Source organism: Toxorhynchites rutilus, chromosome 1, assembly GCF_029784135.1.
Source record: "Toxorhynchites rutilus septentrionalis strain SRP chromosome 1, ASM2978413v1, whole genome shotgun sequence".
In the NCBI taxonomy this organism is placed as follows: domain Eukaryota; kingdom Metazoa; phylum Arthropoda; class Insecta; order Diptera; family Culicidae; genus Toxorhynchites; species Toxorhynchites rutilus.
The window spans coordinates 51,165,866-51,188,524 of NC_073744.1; the positions used below are offsets into that span (position 1 = coordinate 51,165,866).

The 22,659-nt window shown below is 38.3% G+C and overlaps 1 protein-coding gene across 3 annotated transcripts in view; it reads left to right on the top strand.

Annotated features, from left to right (window-relative positions):
- The first annotated feature begins 2,562 nt into the window (after positions 1-2,562).
- The window catches only part of LOC129763188 (octopamine receptor beta-3R-like), a 398,150-nt gene continuing 378,053 nt past the window's right edge, over positions 2,563-22,659 (top strand). For all 3 annotated transcript variants that reach the window (XM_055762014.1, XM_055762017.1, XM_055762016.1), the window contains exon 1: positions 2,563-2,615. The gene's annotated coding sequence lies outside the window, so the exon portion shown is untranslated. The remainder of the gene's footprint in view (positions 2,616-22,659) is intronic.

Below are 22,659 nucleotides of genomic sequence, written 5' to 3' on the forward strand. Positions count from 1 at the left end.
GGAAAAGGTAATTTTCTTTTATAATTTCTACTTTCTGAGTGTTCATTTAATCTTTTATTCAACCCAATGCGAATTTTAATTGGACTAACAACTCTTAATACTATATGTAGAGCATATGGGAAATCACTTTTTCGAATATTTCTTCACTTTTCCAATTTTTTCGCCGTATGAACGTATGGTGAAAATGAGCACAACAAAACAGACAGCTTAAACGGAACGGTCCGTTCTCGAGCTGGAACACACTTTGTTTTTATTTATGAAAATTGAAATAAATCGTTTCATAATTCTAGTCATTTTTAACACAACTGCTACTTTATACAATTTTACACTTACACTTGTGCTAAATTTTTCACAAAACATAATCGGTCATTGATATGAAATTTTACGAAGCAACCAACATTAAAGTTCAAAATTTGAATTTTATTTGCTAGAATTAATCATATCACTCACCTGACTTGCAATATCAAAATGCCCCCGACTTGCATATATTTACAATGCCAATTTCCCCCGGGCACCTTGGTTTCGATGTCTCTGTTAGTGAACACATTTCGATGGGAACAAAAGCTCCCCCTACTTTCATGTATTTGCAATGTCGATTTCCCCCAGGCAGCTTGGTTTTGATGTCTCTGTTAGGGAACCGCTGCATGTGTCGTCAATTTCGACCAATCAGAAATGGGTATTTCCGTTAGGATAGGGGTTGAGATTTTTCAATTGTTCGATAGTTAGTTTCATGACATATATTATTTTCTTCAATATAAAAAAATGTTATCGAGTGCCGAAATCGATTGACGCAAAAATTTCATCAATCCATCATGGAATGACTGAGCAATAAGCGTTTGAAGTTGGACAATTTTCACGATGTACTTGATTTTTGATTTGTACCCCAATATGTTCCCGAAAGACGTAATCCTACGTCAAAAAATGTTGATTCCAAATGTCTTAAAATTGCATTACACGTCAAGGTTTACAGTTATCTAAAAAAATTGTTATGAAAAATCGACTTTTCAAACGGAAAAAACGACCAAGCGCAAAAAAAACTTTTTTCAACATTTTTTTTTCGAGATAACAGTAAATCTTGACGAGTCATGCAGTTTTAAGACATTTGGCATCAAAAATATTTTTTGAGAATCCCGATCTTCGGTGATTCGGTTTAAAAAAAAAAACTCAAATTTTAACGTCTGCTTGCTTGCATAAGGTATATTATCGTGCACATCAATATTTCGCAGCATGTTCCGAATGAAAAATCGTCCCAGTCCCAGTGTCGATTTTTTACAATTGTTTTTTTCAAAATGACAGTAGATCTCGACGTTTCATGCCATTTTAAGACAATTGGCGTCAAATTTTTTTTTTGAAACCCTGATTTCCTTTACCCCCCCTTGGGTCAATTTTTGATTTAAAAAAACTCAAACTTTGATCGCTTTGTGTCACTCTCCCTCAAGTCCGATTGAGCTTATATTTTGCAAAGGGTGTTTTTTTCGAGGTGGTGAACATTTTTTATGGGGCAACTTTTTGAAATTCGAGATGTCCATTGGCACCCTACTGATCATGCATTGTGAAACATTTAGCACAAGTGTAAGTGTAAAATTGTATATGGTGGCGGTTGTATTTGAAAAAACTTGAAATATGAAAAGATTCATTGCAATTTTCATAAATAAAAACCAATGTGTGTTCCCGCTCAAGAACGGATCGTCCGGTTTAAGCTGTCTGTTTTGTTGTGTTCCATAGACTAGAATAGACTGCTCGAAGTGAACATTGGTACAAGTGAGTAATTTTCTCAAAATATTTATAATATCAAAACAAGTGAAAAAATCGAAAAAAGTGGTGTTTTTCTGGGGCGCTCACAACTCAAACTCACAAAATTTCACCCCAATTTATGATGTCGTTGCCAACGGCTAGTCGAGTTGCCATGAAATTCGTCGCAAGTTTCCTTTTTTTCTGAAATCGTGACTTGTTTTGACTCGTTTTGATTGTTGATTTGTTTGCGCACAATTTCCCCAGACCGCGGACCGCCAGTTGGGAAGCTGCATAGCTGCTAAATTTGTGGTATGTACAAGTATATAATACATATGGAAACGGTGTGCCAGACAGCTTTCTCTTGCGAGAATAGTGAAAAAGCTGTCTAGCGCACTATTCGCTTTCCCGCAATTGCTTGCCTCAATGGGTTCGTTCTTATAACGCTTTGTTACTTGCCGGCGCCTCCGGGAAGCCTGCTCATATCCATAACACAACCTTCGTGTGGTGCGCAAACTCCAAACAGCTCCAAAGTTCTAGGATGATTATGCTGATGCCCACCGATCGGCTGCTCACATGTTACGAGGGCAGGCAAAAGCACTGTTTCGGCACGGTCCTCCGAAAGCTCCACATCGCCATGGGTGAATTCTGCATAGTGAAAGCTTGTCTCCTCTCTCGTTCGCTACAATGAAACCGAACCCGGACCATCTCGCTCTGTCCGACCGATGGAGGGTTCATTCGCTTTCGACCTAGCGTTCGGCAATCAGGACAACCCGAACGCATTGCAGGCTGGCCAGCTTCCCACCGACAGCCAGTCGGGTTCGTTAGTTGCGATTTTGAGAGCGCCCCGAGTTGAAGTGAAATTTCCCTAGTCGCAACGGAAGGTTTGACCGCGTTTTGCTGTTCTCTGCTTGTTGGTGCTGATTTTCCCCTTTGGCCCATTCTGCTCTGTTCCAGCGTTTGGCTGAGTGGATTTTCCGGGACAAGGGGGAGTTTTCAGCTGGTGTGTGTTTTTGTGTGTGCTGGTTAGTAGGTCACCCCAGTACCGTACCTTTTGGGTACGCTGGGGAGAAGCCCCCCCCCCAGTATGCCTCTGTCCTCTGGGGCATATCTTTGTTACGAAGTGCGACGCAAGGCGAACAGTGAAAGATACTTAATCATAGATTTAAGGGTGGTAATTGACGGGAGGTGGGCGAAGAATGCTGTGATCTGAAAAAGCAATCGATGAAAGTTTTCGTTTTATGTGCTCTTGATAAGCTTTGGACGGTTCACCTGGAAGAGTTTTCTTTTCTTGTGGTTGTTGAGCAAGTTTGAAGAACGGATTTACTTGTTTGTGCAGCATAAATTGTGCCTGGGGAAGAGGGAAATCTGCGTAATTGGAAAAGTGTGCATATATAAATACGAAAAGTTGCTCAGCTGTGTATATAAACACGGCTTGTGTTAGAAGCGATGTTTACGGAATTGTTTTGCCTGTGTAATAACAGTAATCCTCGTGGTAATTCATTCCGTGTAAAGAATTCCATGTTCGTGTGAGTCAGTGGATGTATACATGTATTTTTAATTAAAGTGTGTTGGTTTTTTTGCTTTGCGAGTGCTGGTTGTGTGCTTGCGTTGAATAAATACAACAGCACCAAACAGAAACAAAACACTTATTGGCACTTGAACGGATTTGGAGTAGCAGAACTGGGACAGATGGAGACGCTGGGTGAGTTTCCAATTTGCATGGCTTTTATCCGACCCGAAGGCATGTTGAATGAACTTCGATATCGAAGGGATAAAGCAGGGAAAATGGGACATTTTTCCGCTTTTGGTTAACCAAATTTTCGCCAGATACATAAAGATAAATGACAACGGAGAGTAATAAAGCTGAGCCTTTGGGATGTTTTTCAGTGTTCAGGAACGGACCGGGTAGACAGGATAATAGCGCTACCCGCTAGGATACCATCATCACCCCGTGAAGGCATTATTAATTATAAGAATCCATCTCTGTTGTAGCTGGTAGATGGTAAACGTTAGGTTTGGTTCTTTTGAGACTTTGTTCAAACAGTGATAAATAAAAATGGAAGTTGTGAGAAGTTTTGCTTGGGAGTCGGAAACAATGGGGATCGCCATAACAAAATACACCAATGTGCATCTTAGGATGTTCGCTGGAGGCTATTTGTGTTATAGCTTTCGATTAATGATGTTCTTGGAAATTGTTTTTTTCTTCAATGTGAAAGAATTTGATACAGATTTTACATAATCGCTGACGGGGATAATTAAAACAATATAGTGGGCTTGTAGTTGAATTTTTCTTTTCTTCAGTATACAGGTAAACTTCGATATAACGTACCCTCGATATAACGTCACTCGATATAACGTACATTTTACCTCGATATAACGTACACATTTCCAAGGTGTAAAGGAAATTTTTTTTCAATATTTTTTTTCTGATATAACAATGAATTATCTGTATTGTGATGCTAAAACAAGTTTTTTACCTTCAATCAATCCCGAAATACAGCTGGTTTTGTGATTCCGGATTCTAAATGAATCAAACTTTAATCAACAGTACGAAGGGAAACATCACGAGAAAGGCTGGCTTCGTCTTCTGATTGAAGTTATTCATTATCTTTACAAAAAAAAGACGGGTGGGTAATGTCGGGGACATAACCGGAGTGACGTAGGACTATACAAAGGGAACAGTTTTTGTTAAATATATATTTTAAATATATTGTTTTATTTTCTTCTCCTACGTGAATACCTACCTATCTACCTGAAAAATGGATTAGTTTACTGTTTACTCTTTATGAATATGTTGATGGTTCTGAAAAGAACCTTTGGTGTTGTGTTTTTGTTATCACTCGATATTCCCATCTTGTTCGGTTAAACCTTCCTGTTTAGCTATTGCGTTTGCCACTCGCCACAGCTTTCACAGTTGGAAAATTTCTTCCCATCCAACTTGTGACATGTTGTTCAGTAAATTACATTTAATGCGAAGTGCCGGAGAAACACTTTGCCACTCACTGAAACTAATTGTTGCCTTGATGAGCGCCGAACCGAAGCTGCTCTGTTCTTGATGCGGGTTTTCTGATTGTCGTGAGCAGCTTTGCAAGCCAACTCGAGCACTCCGACGGCCGAAACTCTATAATCGCTGTTAGGTATACTGGTGCTCCGGCACCAATCCGTTCGGCCTAGTTACCCTTGCGGAGCAATCCGTGAATGCGACCAACACGGAACTGGAGACCTGCACGGTTCGAGTGAGACTTTGCCTTTCCCTTAACTTGTCCTCCTTTGTTACGTCCACGATGTCGATGCCGTACAACCACACGGGTTTACGGTTTGAAAGAAAATAAGATATTTTTTTAGGGTCCGCGTGTTTTATACTCTAGCGGTACACACTCACAGGATAGAGACAAATCGGCAGACTCAGCCAGAGGGGCGAGTCCAACGAGACGAACGAATGAGCGTTAAAAGGGAGCGATGGCAAAAAAATACATTCATTACGATTTGTTCGCTCGTTGGATTCACATGCAGGCTAAAAAAAGATCCTTTTCAGGATCACAAAATTATCTTCAATCTAAAGAGTTTATTGTTTTGTTATCACTCGATATCCCCATCTTGATCGGCTAAACCTTCCTGTTTAGCGATTTGTTGCCACTCGCCACAGTTTTCACAGTTGGAAAATTTCTTCCCATCCAGCTTTGTGACATGTTGTACAGTAAATTACATTCAATGCGACGTGCTGAAGCGCCACTCAGTGTCGCATTGGAGGCGATTTTAACCTGTAATTGAACATTTGCGATGACAGTGGTACAGTGTCGACTTTCAATGTGGGGTCATAATTTGGATCTCTATGTTTACAAAAATGTTCAACTAAATAAGTCGATTTACAATGTCCGTCCAATTAGCTAAATGTCGAACTAATTGTAAATTACTGTACTTTCAATCTGGAAACAATTTAAGAATTGGTGAAAATTGAATAATCAGGAAAGTCCCCAACTATCAATAAGCTCAGAACAACTGCCAAATTCACATACTCATCAGATCCTGGCAAACAAATTATGAAAAAATCAATTTGTGTTTTATTATTATTTTGGATAATGTTTTAATGGTCCTGAATGGCGCCTTGTTTTATGGAATGGTTCCAATTTAGAAAACTTAGTACTCGTGGTTTTGAAAAAAACATTTCGAACACCCTCGATGCCGCCTTGTTCTGGATTTGCCACCAAAGCAGTTTGTATAAAGAACAAACTTTTTTCTTCTGCTACCTGATGCCGTTTTGCGATTGCGTTTGCCACTCGCCACTCGCTGCAACTGCCTGTTGTTGTCTTGATGTGTTCTGTTCTGAATGCGGTTTTTTCTTATCGTCGCGAGCAGCTTTGCCAGCTAACTCGATCACTTCGGCGGCCGAAACTATATAACGCCGGCTAGGTGGACTGGTGCACTGGTACTAACGCGCTCGGCCTAGCTACCCTTGCGGGGAACTCCAAATCAACACGGTTCGAGCGGGATTTTGACTTTCCCTTCACTTTTCCTCCTTTACCATGTCCGGACATGGCTGCTTGGGTTGGTTTGTTGATGTGTTGTGATGCGAACCGATGTGGTGTACGGTTTGAATGAGAATGATCGTTACGGAAGTAAGGAAGGTCTTGTATTATAGAGACTTTAAACTTTTGCAGTTCATTCGTCTCTAGCCTTGAGAAAGACCCTTTGAAAACTCTACTCTACTCTACTCCAGCGCTACCACCTCCACCCTCTTGCCTTGAGTAAGGCACTCGATCCCTCGTCGTCCAGCTCGTCCAGCAACCAGTTGTCCAAATTCATTAATTATTCAAGATTACCTTAGCATGGGTTCCCTCTCATTGCTCGATTCCGGGGAATGAGAAAGCGGACTCGCTAGCTAAGGTGGGCGCTTCAGTAGGCACACTTTTTGAAAGGCAAATTACTTATAACGAATTTTTTCACATTCCTCGTCAGGACACACTCGTTAGTTGGCAGCGCATGTGGAGTGAAGATGAGTTCGGTCGTTGGTTACACACGATTATCCCTAAGGTTTCGACGAAAGCTTGGTTTAAGGGATTGAATGTCGGTCGTGATTTCATTCGCGTGATATCTCGGCTTATGTCCAATCACTACAACCTAAACGCGCATCTCTATCGAATTGGGCTCGCAGCAAACAATCTTTGTGATTGTGGCGATGGCTACCACGACATCGAGCATATTGTCTGGTCGTGTATCCGGTTCCATGCTGCTCGCTCTCAGCTCTCTAGAGCACTGAGAGCAAAAGGCAGACAATCGGATATCCCCGTCCGGGATATCTTAGGTAGCCGTGATCCTGATCTTCTGCTTCATCTATACCTGTTCCTCAGAAACGCCGATGTCAACGTTTAATGATGTTTCCTTCTTTGTGTCCCTGTTTCGTATCCCTCCTATCCGATCTATAAACTTTTACTTAGTCGCGGCAATACATACACACACTCTTTACAGATACACGGGCCAAAGGTTGTGCAGTCCACTGATGATTCAACAAAAGCCAAAGGTTGTACCGCTCATGACAACTCTACACGAGCTGATGATTGCGCCGGCTAGTGACCATTCTATCCTGGATTCCTCGAGAAGACGCACCACGCTAGATATGGGGTATAGACTAGGGGGGCGTTGCTGATTAATGGTCAGCTGCATCCCAATAGGAAGTATCCCGTGTCGGGCACAGGTACAGATCATTGAAGACAGCAACATCACAATTACGAAAACACTTGTAATACTAACCTCGAGCCAATCGCGAGTAATCGGTTACATATTACTAACATAGTTATAAGGCAAACATTGTCGAAATATTGAACTCCCGGCCCCGTCAGGTTGACGCCATATGAGCCTTAATAAAAATATATATTTTGGATAAAAAAAAAAAATAAAAAAAAATGAAATGTTATTCGTTATGATAGATGCGTAGATATATTTCCTATCAATTGATGCAAAAACCTTTGCGATCTATTGAGAAATGCTCGAGTTATAAGCGTTCCAAATCTTGCATTTTTTCCTACTTGTTCAGTGCCTAGATTTCTATTTCACCCCCTATATCTTCCGGTTAGACGTAGTCCTACGTCAAAACAGCAACACAATAATGTATTATAAACTACGTTTGTGAGTACTCTATCATGCTTCGATATAACGTACAGTTCGATACAACGTACAATTTTGAAAGTGAAATGTACGTTATATCGAAGTTTACCTGTATACTCATATAGGGTAGACAGTTATAATATGTGCCTACCGGTATTTTTTTTTAAACCAGCAAGAATATAAATGCATAACTTATGCGTTATGACAGCATCCTTCTATGAAAATTGGTAATAACGTATTTTTTTAAACATGCATAAAACTCGAAGCAGTTGCCGATGTAAGGGGAGTGGGGGTAATACGGACATCTTAAGAAGAACTTCAATTACATCTTTGAAAACTCATGTTTCCCAAAGCTTAAATGCAGTTTCTTGCAATTCAATATACTGTTTTTCGACTTAATCGGCTAAACGTTTTACAGAAAAAAATGTTTTTTACTGAAATTAAAACAGACCGAGGGAGTTCGGCTCCTTTAAACCTATGTAACTGAGCCTGTAAAAATAAACGATTTAAATAAAAAAAAAAACAGACAGAGAACAACATTTTTTCGATGTAGACGATATGGACATTAGGGTGGCAGCGAAAATGGTCATGTCAAATTTCAAAAACCGACCATGTACATTTTGTTTATTGGTCCAAAAAAATGATCTGTGCAAAGTTTCAGCTCAATCGCACATGATTTAGGGGTGCCTCAAAGCACTCAAAGTTTTGATTTTTTGATCCTTTTCCAGGGAGAGGAGTAAAGGAAATTTAGAAAACCGTAATTTTTTTTTTCGATGCCAAATGGCTTTAAAATGCAGTCTACAGTCCGCTAAATTTTCAACGACGTTGACGCGCCCATTAGAGGGAAATAGTAGTCGAAAAAATCAAAACAGTTAGGTAAGTAGAATTAGTCTATCAAAAACTTCTCCGCCTTCTCAACAGAATGCGACTGAAATTTTGATATACTGTCAAAACTCAGCTTTGATATACTGTCAAAAGCCCAGCAAAAATTAAGGAAATTCATCATAATCTTTTACCCGCTTCTTTCAATGTAATTCTTGCAACTGAAACTAGCTGGGACGAAAGCGTCAGAAGCGAAGAAGTTTTTGGAAATAATTTTAACGTATTCCGGCACGACCGCAACTTATCGTTATCTCAGAAGAAGTCTGGAGGAGGATCTTATAACCGAAAAGCATAAAGAATTTGAGCATGTATGGGCAAAATTATCTATAGCTGGCGAAATACACATATTTGCTTCTGTGTATTTCCCACCCGAACATGCAAATAAAAAGTCGTATGAATTATTTTTTCAGACGGCAAATCGAATTGCAGAAACACTAGAACCAGAAGTGAAATTGCATATCTATGGCGACTTCAATCAAAATAAAGTAGACTTCATTCCCGATAATGATAATGAATGCATTCTACTCCCAGTCGTCGGGGAAAATGAAACCCTACAATATATATTTGACGAAATTGCACATCTCGGTCTTAACCAAATAAATCATGTAAAAAATTTCCAAAAATATTATCTAGACCTATTATTCACTAACATCACCGACGACTTTTGTGTGAATGAGTCCATGACTCCTCTTTGGAAAAATGAAAAATTTCACACAGCAATTGAATACTCCATCTTTACACATAATAGACAATTGCCCATCGACTGGGAGTATGAAGAAGTACCGGAATATAACCAGACGAACTTTGAAGCAATCAAATGTAGCCTACAAGCCATAGAATGGCAAACTTTATTAAACAGCGAACGAGATATCAACTTAACTCTACATATTCTTCACGAATTTCTGAATAACATAATATCAGAATTTGTGCCGAAGAAATTCAACCAGCAAATAAAAAACAAAAAGCACATAAAAAATACAAAATAGACAAAAGTCATCAAAATTTGCTTGAATATCAAAATATTTCCCAAGAATTAAATTTTGCAATTAAAAGTGCACACGAAGAGTACAATAGAAAGGTCGAAACTGAAGTCAAATCATGCCCGAAGAAATTCTTTAATTACGTAAAGTCTAAGCTCAAAAGCAATAACTTCCCATCGCAGATGCATCTCGATGAGGATGTGAGGAATTCTTCGAACGAAATTTGTAATCTCTTTGCAAATTTCTTTCAGGAAGTATATACCACATTTTCCGAAGAAAATCGCGATCGGAACTACTTTTCATTTTTACCGGATTATCCAAATGACATATCGGTGAACTATCTTTCACAACAGGAAATATGCCATGCACTAAAAAAATTAGACGGAACAAAAGGACCAGGACCTGACGGAATAGCACATATATTCCTAAAGAACCTGGCTGAGGAACTCACCCTTCCCTTACATTGCATTTTCAATATGTCACTACAAACTGGAATATTCCCAGAAAAATGGAAATAATCTTTTTTGGTACCTATCATTAAATCAGGCGCTAAATCTGACGTACGTAATTATCGTGGAATTGCCATTATCTCTTGCATTCCTAAACTATTCGAAGCAATAGTCAACGAAAAAGTCTTCCAACACGTAAAGAATAGAATTAAGTGTATGCAACTTGGCTTCTTCAAAGGCCGTTTAACTGCAACTAATCTGTTGGCTTTTGTGACTTTTATTTTGAATGCAATGGACAATGGCAAACACGTAGAAACTCTTTACACTGACTTCAGTAAAGCATTTGACCGCATCGACATTCCATTACTACTCTTCAAATTGCAGAAAATAGGAATGGAACAAAGACTCTTAATCTGGCTCAATTCTTATCTAACAAACCGTGAACAAATTGTTCATTTTCAAAATTCTCTTTCAAATCCAGTAAAAGTCACTTCGAGAGTCCCACAAGGCTCTCATCTTGGTCCTCTTCTTTTCATTCTGTACGTTAATGACATCTCCTTCGTTCTCAAGCGTATCAATGTACTTGTGTATGCCGACGACATGAAGCTTTTCGCGGAAATTGGAAATGAAAACGACATCGAAGCATTTCGAAACGAAATACATGTATTCCATACTTGGTGTGATAAAAACACTGAATGTGAAAAAGTGCAACTCTATAACATTTAGCAGAAAAAAACATGTACCAAATATTGTAATATGTCTTGGAAATCAAAATGTAGAAAAATGTGAAATAGTTAGAGATCTAGGCGTCGTCCTGGACTGTAAACTCACATTCATAGAACACTACAACTCTGTAATAAATAAGGCGAATAGTGTGTTTAGTTTTGTCGAACGCTTCTCACATAACTTCCAGGACCGATACACAATAAAGCTTTTATATATTACATATGTAAGGCCTATTCTGGAATACTGTAACATCGTTTGGAACCCGTATATGGTCGTACATGAAGAACGCATTGAGTCAGTCCAGAAACAGTTTCTTCTATTTGCACTTCGTAAACTCAACTGGACCTCATTTCTACTTCCTTCATATGAAGCACGTTGCATGCTCATAAACATCCAAACACTAAAAGAACGCCGTGAATTTGCAATGCTTTCTTTTGTTAATGACCTAATTTCGCAACGAGTACAGTCAGCTGAATTACTAGAAAAACTAAATTTCTATGTACCTGGGCGTCCACTAAGAACGCGAAATTTGTTTCTAACCAAAACATCCAGAACAAATTATGCAAATAACGCCCCTATCAATCGCATGATGCGTATATACAATCAGCACTACGAAATAATTGACACAACAATGAATAAAAAACAGCTAAAAAGAAACATGTACCGCAAAAATAATATTTAACCTAAGAAAACATTGTAACATTATTGTATAAGTGTGTAGTCTACATTTGTTTGACGAAAAATAAATAAAACGTCGAGATCTGGTGTTATCACGAAAAAAATTTTTGGTTGAAAATCGACTTTTTGGGACATAGCCTGATTGGCCAAAAAATCAAAACTTTGAGTACTTTGAGGCATCCCTAAATCATGTCCGATTGAGCTGAAATTTCGCACAGGTCATTTTTTTGTGCTAATAAACAAAATGTACATGGTCGGTTTTTGAAATTCGATGATGAAATTTTACCCATACACCCATTGCCACCCTAATGGACATATAGTGGGTGGAATGTGGACAGGTTTGTAATATACGAAGCATAGAAGTTTATCGTTCGTGAGAGTAATAATTTTATTCAACCGAGTTCTGAACTCATCACGAATGTCCGTTAAATGATTAAAAATTGAATTAATCCTCCTAGAAGTGATATTGTGCTTTTCTGCAGTTTTATACTATTTCTCTTTTAGTTCCTGTCAGCTTCTAGACAGTCCATCTTTGGCGATTTGATTTCCGTTTACAGACGCAGGGCAACCTGTAGGAATAGATTAAACAGATTTATCACAGTTCATCTCACTTCCACTGCCAACTCTCCGTTTCACCCCACCAGAACAATTATTTCAATAATTTAAATTTTCCACCCACGAATGAATTTACTTTTTCGTACATACCTAATATCGCTTCTCTGTTACACAAACCGAAATATAACCATCAGCGAATTGAATTTTGATATTAAACCACTCAAAATGCATAATATCGAAGCCGCTAAAATCACATCCACACGCGTAATGATTTATGATTTTCGAATTTTGTTTCCCTTTTCCACTTTTGATCAGTATTCATTGCCATAGGGTGGTTTTGAATATTATAGAATAACACGTAGAAGGTGTTCTCATTAACAGAAATCGAAATTCAAAATGTAACTATACAAATCAACCACTTTTCCATATTACTCACTGTGCATTTAAGTGCCAATGAAAAAATGGCCATCTCGAATTTTCAAAGCGAACTTGATTAAAAATGTTGATTCCCACGAAAAACAGCTCTGTGCAAAATATCAGCTCGATCGGACTTCATTCACTAGTGTCGCACAGCGGTCAAATTTTGAGTTTTTTTTTTTTTTTTTTTTTTTTTTATCTGTATTATAGTGATTTTCAACTCATTTGGCTGGTTCGTCACTTTTTACTTCCATTTTTGGAAGAATGTCGGCAGTGAGAATTGAACTCGTGACCTTTAGCGTGAGAGGCATGGATGTTACCACTACGCCAGATCGCCTCCACTTGAGTTTTTTGAAAACCGAAAAATCACCCAAGGAGAGGAAAACGAGGTTTTCAAAAAAAAAATTTTGATGCCAAATGTCTTAGAATTGCATGAAACGTCGAGATTTACTGTTATCTCGAATTTTTTTTTGTCCAAAATTGACTTTCTGGCGCTTGGTCGTTTTTTGTCTGAAAAGATTTTTGATTAAATTTTTTTCGAGATGACTGCAGATCTCGACGTTTCATGCAATTTGAAGACATTTGGCATCAAATGTTTTTTTCGAAAACCCCGATTTCCTTCACTTTTGTGGATTATCTACATCATGCATGAAATCGGAGCTCAAAACCTGGGAAATATCAATGATTGAAGCCAATGGAAGGGCTCTATCAACACCAAGACAATCCAAATTATTCATTCCACCTCGTAACAGGATAACACGCTACATACTCAGCTTGAATAAGGCATATTTGAGTACATTAACCAATCTTTTGGCCGGAAACTGTCCGAGCAGGTACAACCTTAAAAAAATTGGAAAACTGGCAGATGACTGTCGTTTCTGCAATTTCGAAGCTGGAACTTCGGAACATTTACTGTGTCAATGCAGTCCACTAATTCAGCAAAGACTGTGGATTCTTAGAAAGGGCATTTTTATGCCTAACGAGCTTTGGTCTGCTGAACCAAAAAAGGTAAGGAACATTATAAAGGAAGTCATATCTTCGTGGGGGGGATTCAAAGTCCTGGTGCGACTATCAGTTATTCCCTGAGTGATGGAACGAACTGACACTGCATGCATAGCAAACTGGAGTGCACTGCAATAGATCAAACTAATGGTCGCAGTGGTACAATGCTCCTACAGAGGAATGTCTATTATCGGCAAATGGAGAATAATTCATAACACGTATTGACTCACAATGTGAGTTTACGCTCGTATGTAGGCAACAAAATTGCTCGTTGCGTCGGGGAGGAAAGTGAGTGGTTAATGCAATCGAAAAACCAAACCAATTTCAATCGTCAAATTGTTAAACAATTTTTACTACACTTTCTGTTCGTGTTTCAAGCAACAAATTGCTGAATAATTTTCCTGTCTAATGGTATATAACCCAACATATGTCGCAATATCGATCTTATGTAATATGCATTTGAGATATCTTAATGAATCGTAACATTTTTCGTAGTGTGACTCCCCTTATATAAAAATCAAAGACATAGTCCTATGTCAAGAATGCTCTCGAAGGAGTTGACAGACAAATCAGAGAAGAGAAGTGGAACATGAGAGAAAAAAGTGGCAACGATTTGTGGCAAGAAAATGTAAACAGTGAAAAAATTGACAGATGGTTTACGCTCTAAAAATTGAACATAATATTAAGATGTCTCTAAAACGATGGGAGACGTCATATATAAGGTGGGAGGTTCATATATAATGTTTACGAAATTACGAACTGGAAATTGAATAAAATATATATATATATATATATATATATATATATATATATATATATATATATATATATATATATATATATATATATATATATATATATATATATATATATATATATATATATATATATATATATATATATATATATATATATATATATATATATATATATATATAGACGCTGAAAGTGCTGAGAACAAATTTTATAATGCATTTTTATCGCTTTATGTATAATATCGTTAATATTTACATTATCAAAATAAACCCATATGTATAGTAATCATAACTTGCTGTTCTATTCATAACAACATTTATGGTCGTATTCCACCAATGATGACAAATGTGTAATTTACGAATGAAGCTTCGCCATAGAAACTGGACATTGAATAAAAAAAATTAAAATGTGGTAAGAGCATTTGTTGAAATATTTTAAAGCATTCTCATCGAAATAAATTGAATGATACAATAATTATACGACTAGGTAATGTATGGTACGCTTAAAAAATAACATAAAAATATGATTTCTGAATAAATTTTTTTTTTCAGTTTCGAACACACCCCATTTTTATTTTTTTAAATACTCTCTGTTGGAATCTAGGATTGTACCTAGAACTTACAAGGTAATAAAACGTTAATATCAATTTCTAGTAATTAGCTTTTTATTTGCCGGGGAAATTAACACCAAACTATATTTTTTTAGTGTTATATATATTCCACGCCAAACCGATATAGTGGTTCTCAGATTTTCGTGTAAATTGGTAGTTTTGTTTCTTATCGCAAAATATTAGATTCCATTCTATTTTAGGGTGGTTCGAAAAATCTGGTTTTTCTCCTTTTTTCCAAAAATAACTTTTTTCAAAAATTCATATCTTTTGAACTACTAAACCGATTCAGATGATCGACATATCAAATTGGCCAGTTATCTAGTCTTTTTTGAAAAAATACTACACTTGAAAAAAAAATAGTTTTGTTTTCTTAATTATTGATCGTATTTGTTCTTTTTATTTTTCATTGTCCAAGGGCGCTATATTTGTTTTTTTTTCTCGAAAGCTGGGGATTTTTTGGAGAACATATCCAAAAATGTGTTCTTCTTCGTTTTTCAATTATGATTTTCAAAATTTAACCGATGGTTCAAAACATAATTTTTCTGCTTTTTTCCAAAAATTACGTTTTTCGAAAATTCATAACTTTTGATTGAAAATCGACATATCAAATGAAATCTTATTCTTCTATGAATCAGAGTCAATCGGTCATTCAAACAAACGCAGAAATTAAATACAACAGGAAAACTTTAATTATAAAGCTTAGAAAATTTTCCACAATTCGCTCTTTCACACCAAATTTCTATCTTGTCGCAATTTTAAACCTCTCAAATTGAATTGTCAAAATGATCAAAAACGAAAAGCAGGAAAAATTAACAAATAATGGGGAGTAAATAATAAAGCAAAGGTATTCATGGATTTTTAATAACCATCTCAAAAAAATATTGAAAAAAGAAACATTTCTTTTTTAATTATTCTTTCACATTTTGATAAAATTGCACTGAATAGTTAAAAAAGGGCAATATTAATATTTGAATAAACTTATGTAATTATAAACATGTTTATATAAACCTTCCCATCTTCTCATTCTTCATTAAAGACCTTGCGTCAAGACAGCTAGAAACCCATACACGCTCAAATCAAGTGTGCCTGAAAAAATTATATTCTTCACGTAAACCTAAGACAAGACGTGACAACTGGCTTCTTACTCTTCTTTCTGCATTTTCGTCGACCAAGTGCTAGATAACAGGAAAGCGAGATGTGAAGGTTTTTTTTTATTAATTCGTTTATTTTCACAGGCTCAGTTACTTAAGTTTAAAGGAGCCGAATTCTTAAATATATTTTTAAAACTATATATATAAACAATTTTCTTACATCTATGGTTAGTAAGGTGGAAAACCGATTACTCGCGGTGTACTCGAGTTTAGAAGGGTGACATATTGACGTAGGACTACGTCTAACCGGAAGATATAGGGGGTGAAATGGAAATCTAGGCACTGAACAAATAGGAAAAAATGCAAGATTTGGAACGCTTATAACTCGAGCATTTTTCAATAGATCGCAAAGGTTTTTGCATCAATTGATAGGAAATATATCTACGCATCTATCATAACGAATAACATTTCATTTTTCTTGAGATAAATAATTGAATAATTGTGAAATATCAAGCATTGTCAAAATGCACTATGTGCCCATTTTTGATTGGTCCATTTTGTGCTCCTCAAATCGTACCGACCAAAACGGGCAACCAGCGGCAGCAGTGAAATAGAATGAAGCACGATTGGAAAGGAAAAAGAAAAAATGAACGAAACATTTGTCGCAGTCTCACACATGCGTAATTCTCGAGCCAGCCAGTCAGCTTAAAAATACCCGCTCCGCTGCCGTAACGATCATTCTTTGTGTGGACACCGACTGGACAACATCGTTGCTGGACGAGTTGGACGGCGAGGGATCGAGTGCCTTTCTCAAGGCAAGAGGGCGGAGGTGGTAGCGCTGGAGTAGAGTAGAGTAGAGTTTTCAAAAGGCCTTTCTCAAGGCTAGAGACGAATGAACTGCAAAAGTTTAAAGTCTCTATAATACAATACCTTCCTTCCTTCCGTAACGATCATTCTCATTCAAACCGTACACCACATCGGTTCGCATCACAACACATCAACAAACCAACCCAAGCAGCCATGTCTGGACATGGTAAAGGAGGAAAGGCAAAATCCCGCTCGAACCGTGTTGATCTGGAGTTCCCCGCAAGGGTAGCTAGGCCGAGCGCGTTAGTACCAGTGCACCAGTCCACCTAGCCGGCGTTATATAGTTTCGGCCGCCGAAGTGATCGAGTTAGCTGGCAAAGCTGCTCGAGACGATAAGAAAACCCGCATTCGGAACAGAACACATTCGGTTCGGTGGACATCAAGACAACAGGCAGTTGCAGCGAGTGGCGAGTGGCAAACGCAATCGCAAAACGGCATCAGGTAGCAGAAGAAAAAAGTTTGTTCTTTATACAAACTGCTTTGGTGGCAAATCCAGAACAAGGCGGCATCGAGGGCGTTCGAGATGGTTTTTTTTCAAAACCACGAGTACTAAGTTTTCTAAATTGGAATCATTCCATAAAACAAGGCGCTTTTCAGGGCCATTAAACCTTCCAAAAAAGAGTTTAGGAAATACAGTTCAATGCTTTCTAAAACATTATCCAAAATAATAATAAAACACAAATTGATTTTTTCATAATTTGTTTGCCAGGATATGATGAGTATGTGAATTTGGCAGTTGTTCTGAGCTTATTGATTTTCACCAATTCTTAAATTGCGCTAGAGTATAAAACACGCGGACCCCAAAAAAATATCTTATTTTCTTTCAAACCGTAAACCCGTGTGATTGTACGGCAATTGTAGGGTAACTAGGCCGAACGGATTGGTGCCGGAGCACCAGTATACCTAACAGCGATTATAGAGTTTCGGCCGTCGGAGTGCTCGAGTTGGCTTGCAAAGCTGCTCATGACAATCAGAAAACACGCATCAAGAACAGAGCAGCTTCGGTTCGGCAAGGCAACAATTAGTTTCAGTGAGTGGCATTAAATGTAATTTACTGAACAATATGTCACAAGCTGGATGGGAAGAAATTTTCCAACTGTGAAAGCTGTGGCGAGTGGCAAACGCAATAGCTAAACAGGAAGGTTTAACCGAACAAGATGGGAATATCGAGTGATAACAAAAACACAACACCAAAGGTTCTTTTGAGAACCATCAACATATTCATAAAGAGTAAACAGTAAACTAATCCATTTTTCAGGTAGATAGGTAGGTATTCACGTAGGAGAAGGAAATAAAACAATATATTTAAAATATATATTTAACAAAAGCTGTCCCCTTTGTATAGTCCTACGTCACTCCGGTTATGTCCCCGACATTACCCACCCGTCTTTTTTTAGGAGAAGGATGGGATATAAGGAAATTGTAACAATGTTGATGAGCACTCAATTCTTAAATCTATTCGTATATCTATAGTTTATTTACATTTCAACTTATTCTACTATTTATAGCAAGGGGACGAATTACCCGCAAAGGGAGGAAAGGAGGGTATAAGGATGTAGGCACAATCACACACGAAGATCTATAGCTTTAAGGAAAACATATATATGGGACATGTAATCAAGGTCTAACCGAGCCAACACATCTCTCACCGGCACATTGGGCTGTCTTCCTCGGGCCCGAAGGGAGTTTTCTAAATTCGATCTGGCGACCAGATACATCTCGCACGACCAAACAACGTGCTCGATGTCGTGATAACCTTGGCCACAAACGCAGAGATTGCTGCTGGCAAGATTGAAACGGAAGAGTAGTGCATCTAACGAACAGTGATTGGACATGAGTCGGGAGAAGGTGCGAATAAAGTCCCGACTCAAGTCCAGACTTTTGAACCACGGTTTGAGGCTAACCTTTGGGATAATCGAGTGAAACCACCGGCCCAATTCATCTTCATTCCACTTGCGTTGCCAGTTAGCGATGGTATTTTTGCGAACTAAAGAATAAAATTCATTGAAGGCGATTTGACGCTGATAAATATCGCCTTCAATTGCACCTACCTTTGCCAATGAGTCAGCCCTCTCATTACCCGGAATTGAGCAATGTGAAGGGACCCAGACAAAGGTAATGACATAACAGCGTCTGGATAAAGCACTCAAAATTTGTCGTATTCTCTCAAGGAAGTACGGCGAGTGCTTTTCCGGCCTCACTGAACGGATAGCTTCGACAGAGCTAAGACTATCCGTTACAATGTAATAGTGTTCAACAGGTCGTGAGGCGACGCTGTCCAGCGCCCAGTATATCGCTGCCAATTCAGCAATATATACCGAGCAAGGATTCTGAAGACTGTGTGAGGTGCTAAAAAATACGTTGAACACTCCAAATCCTGTGGACTCATTCATAGAGGACCCATCAGTAAAGTACATATTATCACAATTGATACGCCCATACTTTGCATTGAAGATCGTAGGAACGAACCCCAATCTAAGATAATCTGGATTTTCATGGATTTTCTCCTTCATGAACAGATCGAAATGTACAGAGGAATTGATGTAGTCAGGAAAACAAACACGGTTGGGAATATACGAAGAAGGAACAACCTGCATAGAGATGAATTCATGATATGAATTCATGAATCCAGAATGAAAATTTAGCTCGATCAATTGCTCAAAATTTCCGATCACCAATGGATTCATAACCTTACACCGGATGAGGAACCGAAGAGATAATAAATTGAAGCGATCTTTTAGTGGGAGTACGCCTGCCAAATCCTCGAGGCTCATGGTATGCGTTGAGGGCATACATCCCAACGCAATACGGAGACAAAGATACTGAATTAGAGCTCGAGTTTAATGAGGTGTGTTTTGGCAGCTGATTGAAAACAGAAACTGCCATACTCCATCACTGAGAGAATAGTTGTTCGATACAACATAATAAGATCTTCGGGATGGGCTCCCCACCAGGTGCCGGTAATTGTACGGAGAAAGTTTATTCTTTGTTGACATTTTTTACTCAGATACCTAATATGGGCCCCCCAAGTACATTTGGAGTCGAACCAGACCCCAAGATACTTGAATGACATAGCATGAGTGATCGGTTTACCCAAAAGTTAAAGCTTTGGTTTTGCTGGTCTATGCTTCCTAGAAAAAACCACCATCTCTGTTTTCTCCGTGGAGAATTCGATCCCTAGCCCAATGGCCCAGGTTGAAAAATTGTTCAAAGTATCTTGTAAGGGTCCTTGCAGGTCGGATTCGTTTGATCCTACGACAGACACCACTCCATCATCTGCAAGTTGTCTTAGGCTTCAATTTTGTGTAAGGCAATTGTCGATGTCGCTTACATAGAAGTTGTACAAAAAGGGGCTTAAACATGAGCCCTGGGGGAGGCCATGTAAGAGACCCGACTTACTGCCCAATCTCCGTGAGAAAAGTTCAAATGTTTCTCACAAAGCAAGTTATATAACATATTATTCAATAGAGGCGGCAGACCATTGTAATTTGTCTGACAAAACCTCTATTGAAACAGAATCAAAGGCCCCCTTTATGTCCAAGAATACTGAAGCCATTTGTTTTTTTTCGGCGTAAGCCATTTGAATTTCTGAAGAAAGCATGAAGAAAGCAACGCAAGACAATCATTCGTCCCCTTGCCCCTGCGGAACCCATATTGTGTATCTGAGAGTAGGCCATTCGTTTCAACCCAACGATCAAGGCGAAACAAGATCATTTTCTCCAACAATTTCCGTATACAAGACAGCATTGCTATTGGGCGGTACGAATTGAAGTCGGACGCGGGTTTTCCGGGTTTTTTAATAGCTATAACTCGCACTTGTCTCCAATCATCTGGAACAATATTATGCTCCAGAAACTGATTGAATAAAATCAACAAGCGATGTTTCGCCACATCAGGGAGATTTTTCAGCAAGTTGAACTTAATTCTATCCGATCCCGGAGCAGAATTGTTACATGAAAGGAGAGCAAGAGAGAATTCTACCATCGAAAACTCGGAATCAAGATCGCACCTATCTTGTGGTATATCTCGAACAATTTTTTGCACAGGAGCGGAATCAGGACAAACCTTCCGTGCAAAATTCAAAATCCATCGATGTGAATATTCTTCGCTTTCGTTCGTTGAAGAGCGATTTCTCATGTTTCGAGCCACTTTCCATAATTTTTTCATTGACGTTTCTCGTGACAAACCTCCCACGAAATTTCGCCAATAAGCACGTTTTTTCCCTTCAAGTTTTTAAATTGATTTTCAAGGTCCAAATACGTCTGAAAATTTTCAGGGGTTCCACGTTTCCGAAAAGCTTTAAATGTATTCGATTTTTCTACATAAAGCTTGGAACATATGCTATCCCACCATAGATTGGGAGGCCTTCGACGAATAGTGGAACCTGGGATGGGTTTCGTTTGAGCGCGAACCGCACTGTCATAGATCAAACGAGAAAGGAAGTTATACTCCTCCAATGGAGGTAAACCATCTCTGGAATTGATGGCTAGAGCAATCGCGTCCGTATGTTTTTTCCAGTCAATGTGTCTTGTGAGGTCATATGCCATGTTTATAGATTCAGAAGAATTCGACCCAATGGTGATGGAAATTTTGATTGGCAAGTGATCACTACCGTTGGGGTTCTGGATTATATTCCACTTGCAATCTAACGATAGTGAATTCGAGCAAAGCGAGAGGTCAAGAGCACTTGGGTTAGCAGGAGGTTTAGGCACACGTGTTGTTTCCCCAGTGTTCAAAACGGTCATATTGAAGTTGTTACAAAGGTCATATATCAACAATGAACGATTGTCGTCGTACTGTTCCCCCCAGGCAGTTCCATGAGAGTTGAAGTCTCCCAAGATCAATCGTGGCTCAGGAAGGAGTGAGCACATGTCATCAAGTTGTTTGCGGCTAACCGCAGCTCTCGGAGGCCAATACAAGCTGACAATACAGAGGTCTTTGCCTCTGATGTTTGCATGACAAGCAACAGCTAGGATCCCTCCAATAGGTGGAAGGTCAATTCGAAAAAATGAGTGGCACTTATTGATCCCCAATAGTACCCCTCCGTATCTGTCATCGCGGTCCAAGCGTATAATATTAAAATCGTGGAAAGAGATATCATCTCGCGAAGAAAGCCAAGTTTCGGACAGAGTAAAAACATCACAATTGAAGTTATGAATTAAAAATTTGAATGTATCCAATTTAGGGATAAGACTACGACAATTCCACTGAAAAACAGTGATATCTCCGACCTCTCTATCTAAATTAGACATCAAGAGAGATAATCATTGCAAGGAGGGGCCACGTTTGCATCAATTGTTGCAAAATTGTCTTTAATACTGGAAAAGATGTGAAGGTTGCCAAATGTTATAAAATTTCGGTAGATTATTTTCCCATGAAAAACATGTGTTCTTCGTATCATGTATTTTCTGAGCTGCACATTTTTTTTTTGTATTAATTGTTCAACCGAATGTCACATATTTTAAACAATAAGTACTTTCCTGTTATTTTGGTATGCAAAAAAATTAAATGTGAAAAATTAAATAGAAAACGTAGGGCGAATGCCCTCATACTTGGAAGAAATCTGTTGTTATACCGATTCCAAAAAATCCGAAATCGTCCAAGCCAGAAGACCGGAGACCAGTGAATATGTTGCCATTATACGAAAAGATCCTCGAAATCGTTATCAAAGACCAACTGTTGGAACATATAACGAAAAATGGAATTCTGGTTGAGGAACAGTCAGGGTTCAGGAAAAACCACTCTTGTGAAACGGCTCTCAATTTATTACTCCTGAAATGGAAACAGGCTATCGAAACGAAAAAAATAGT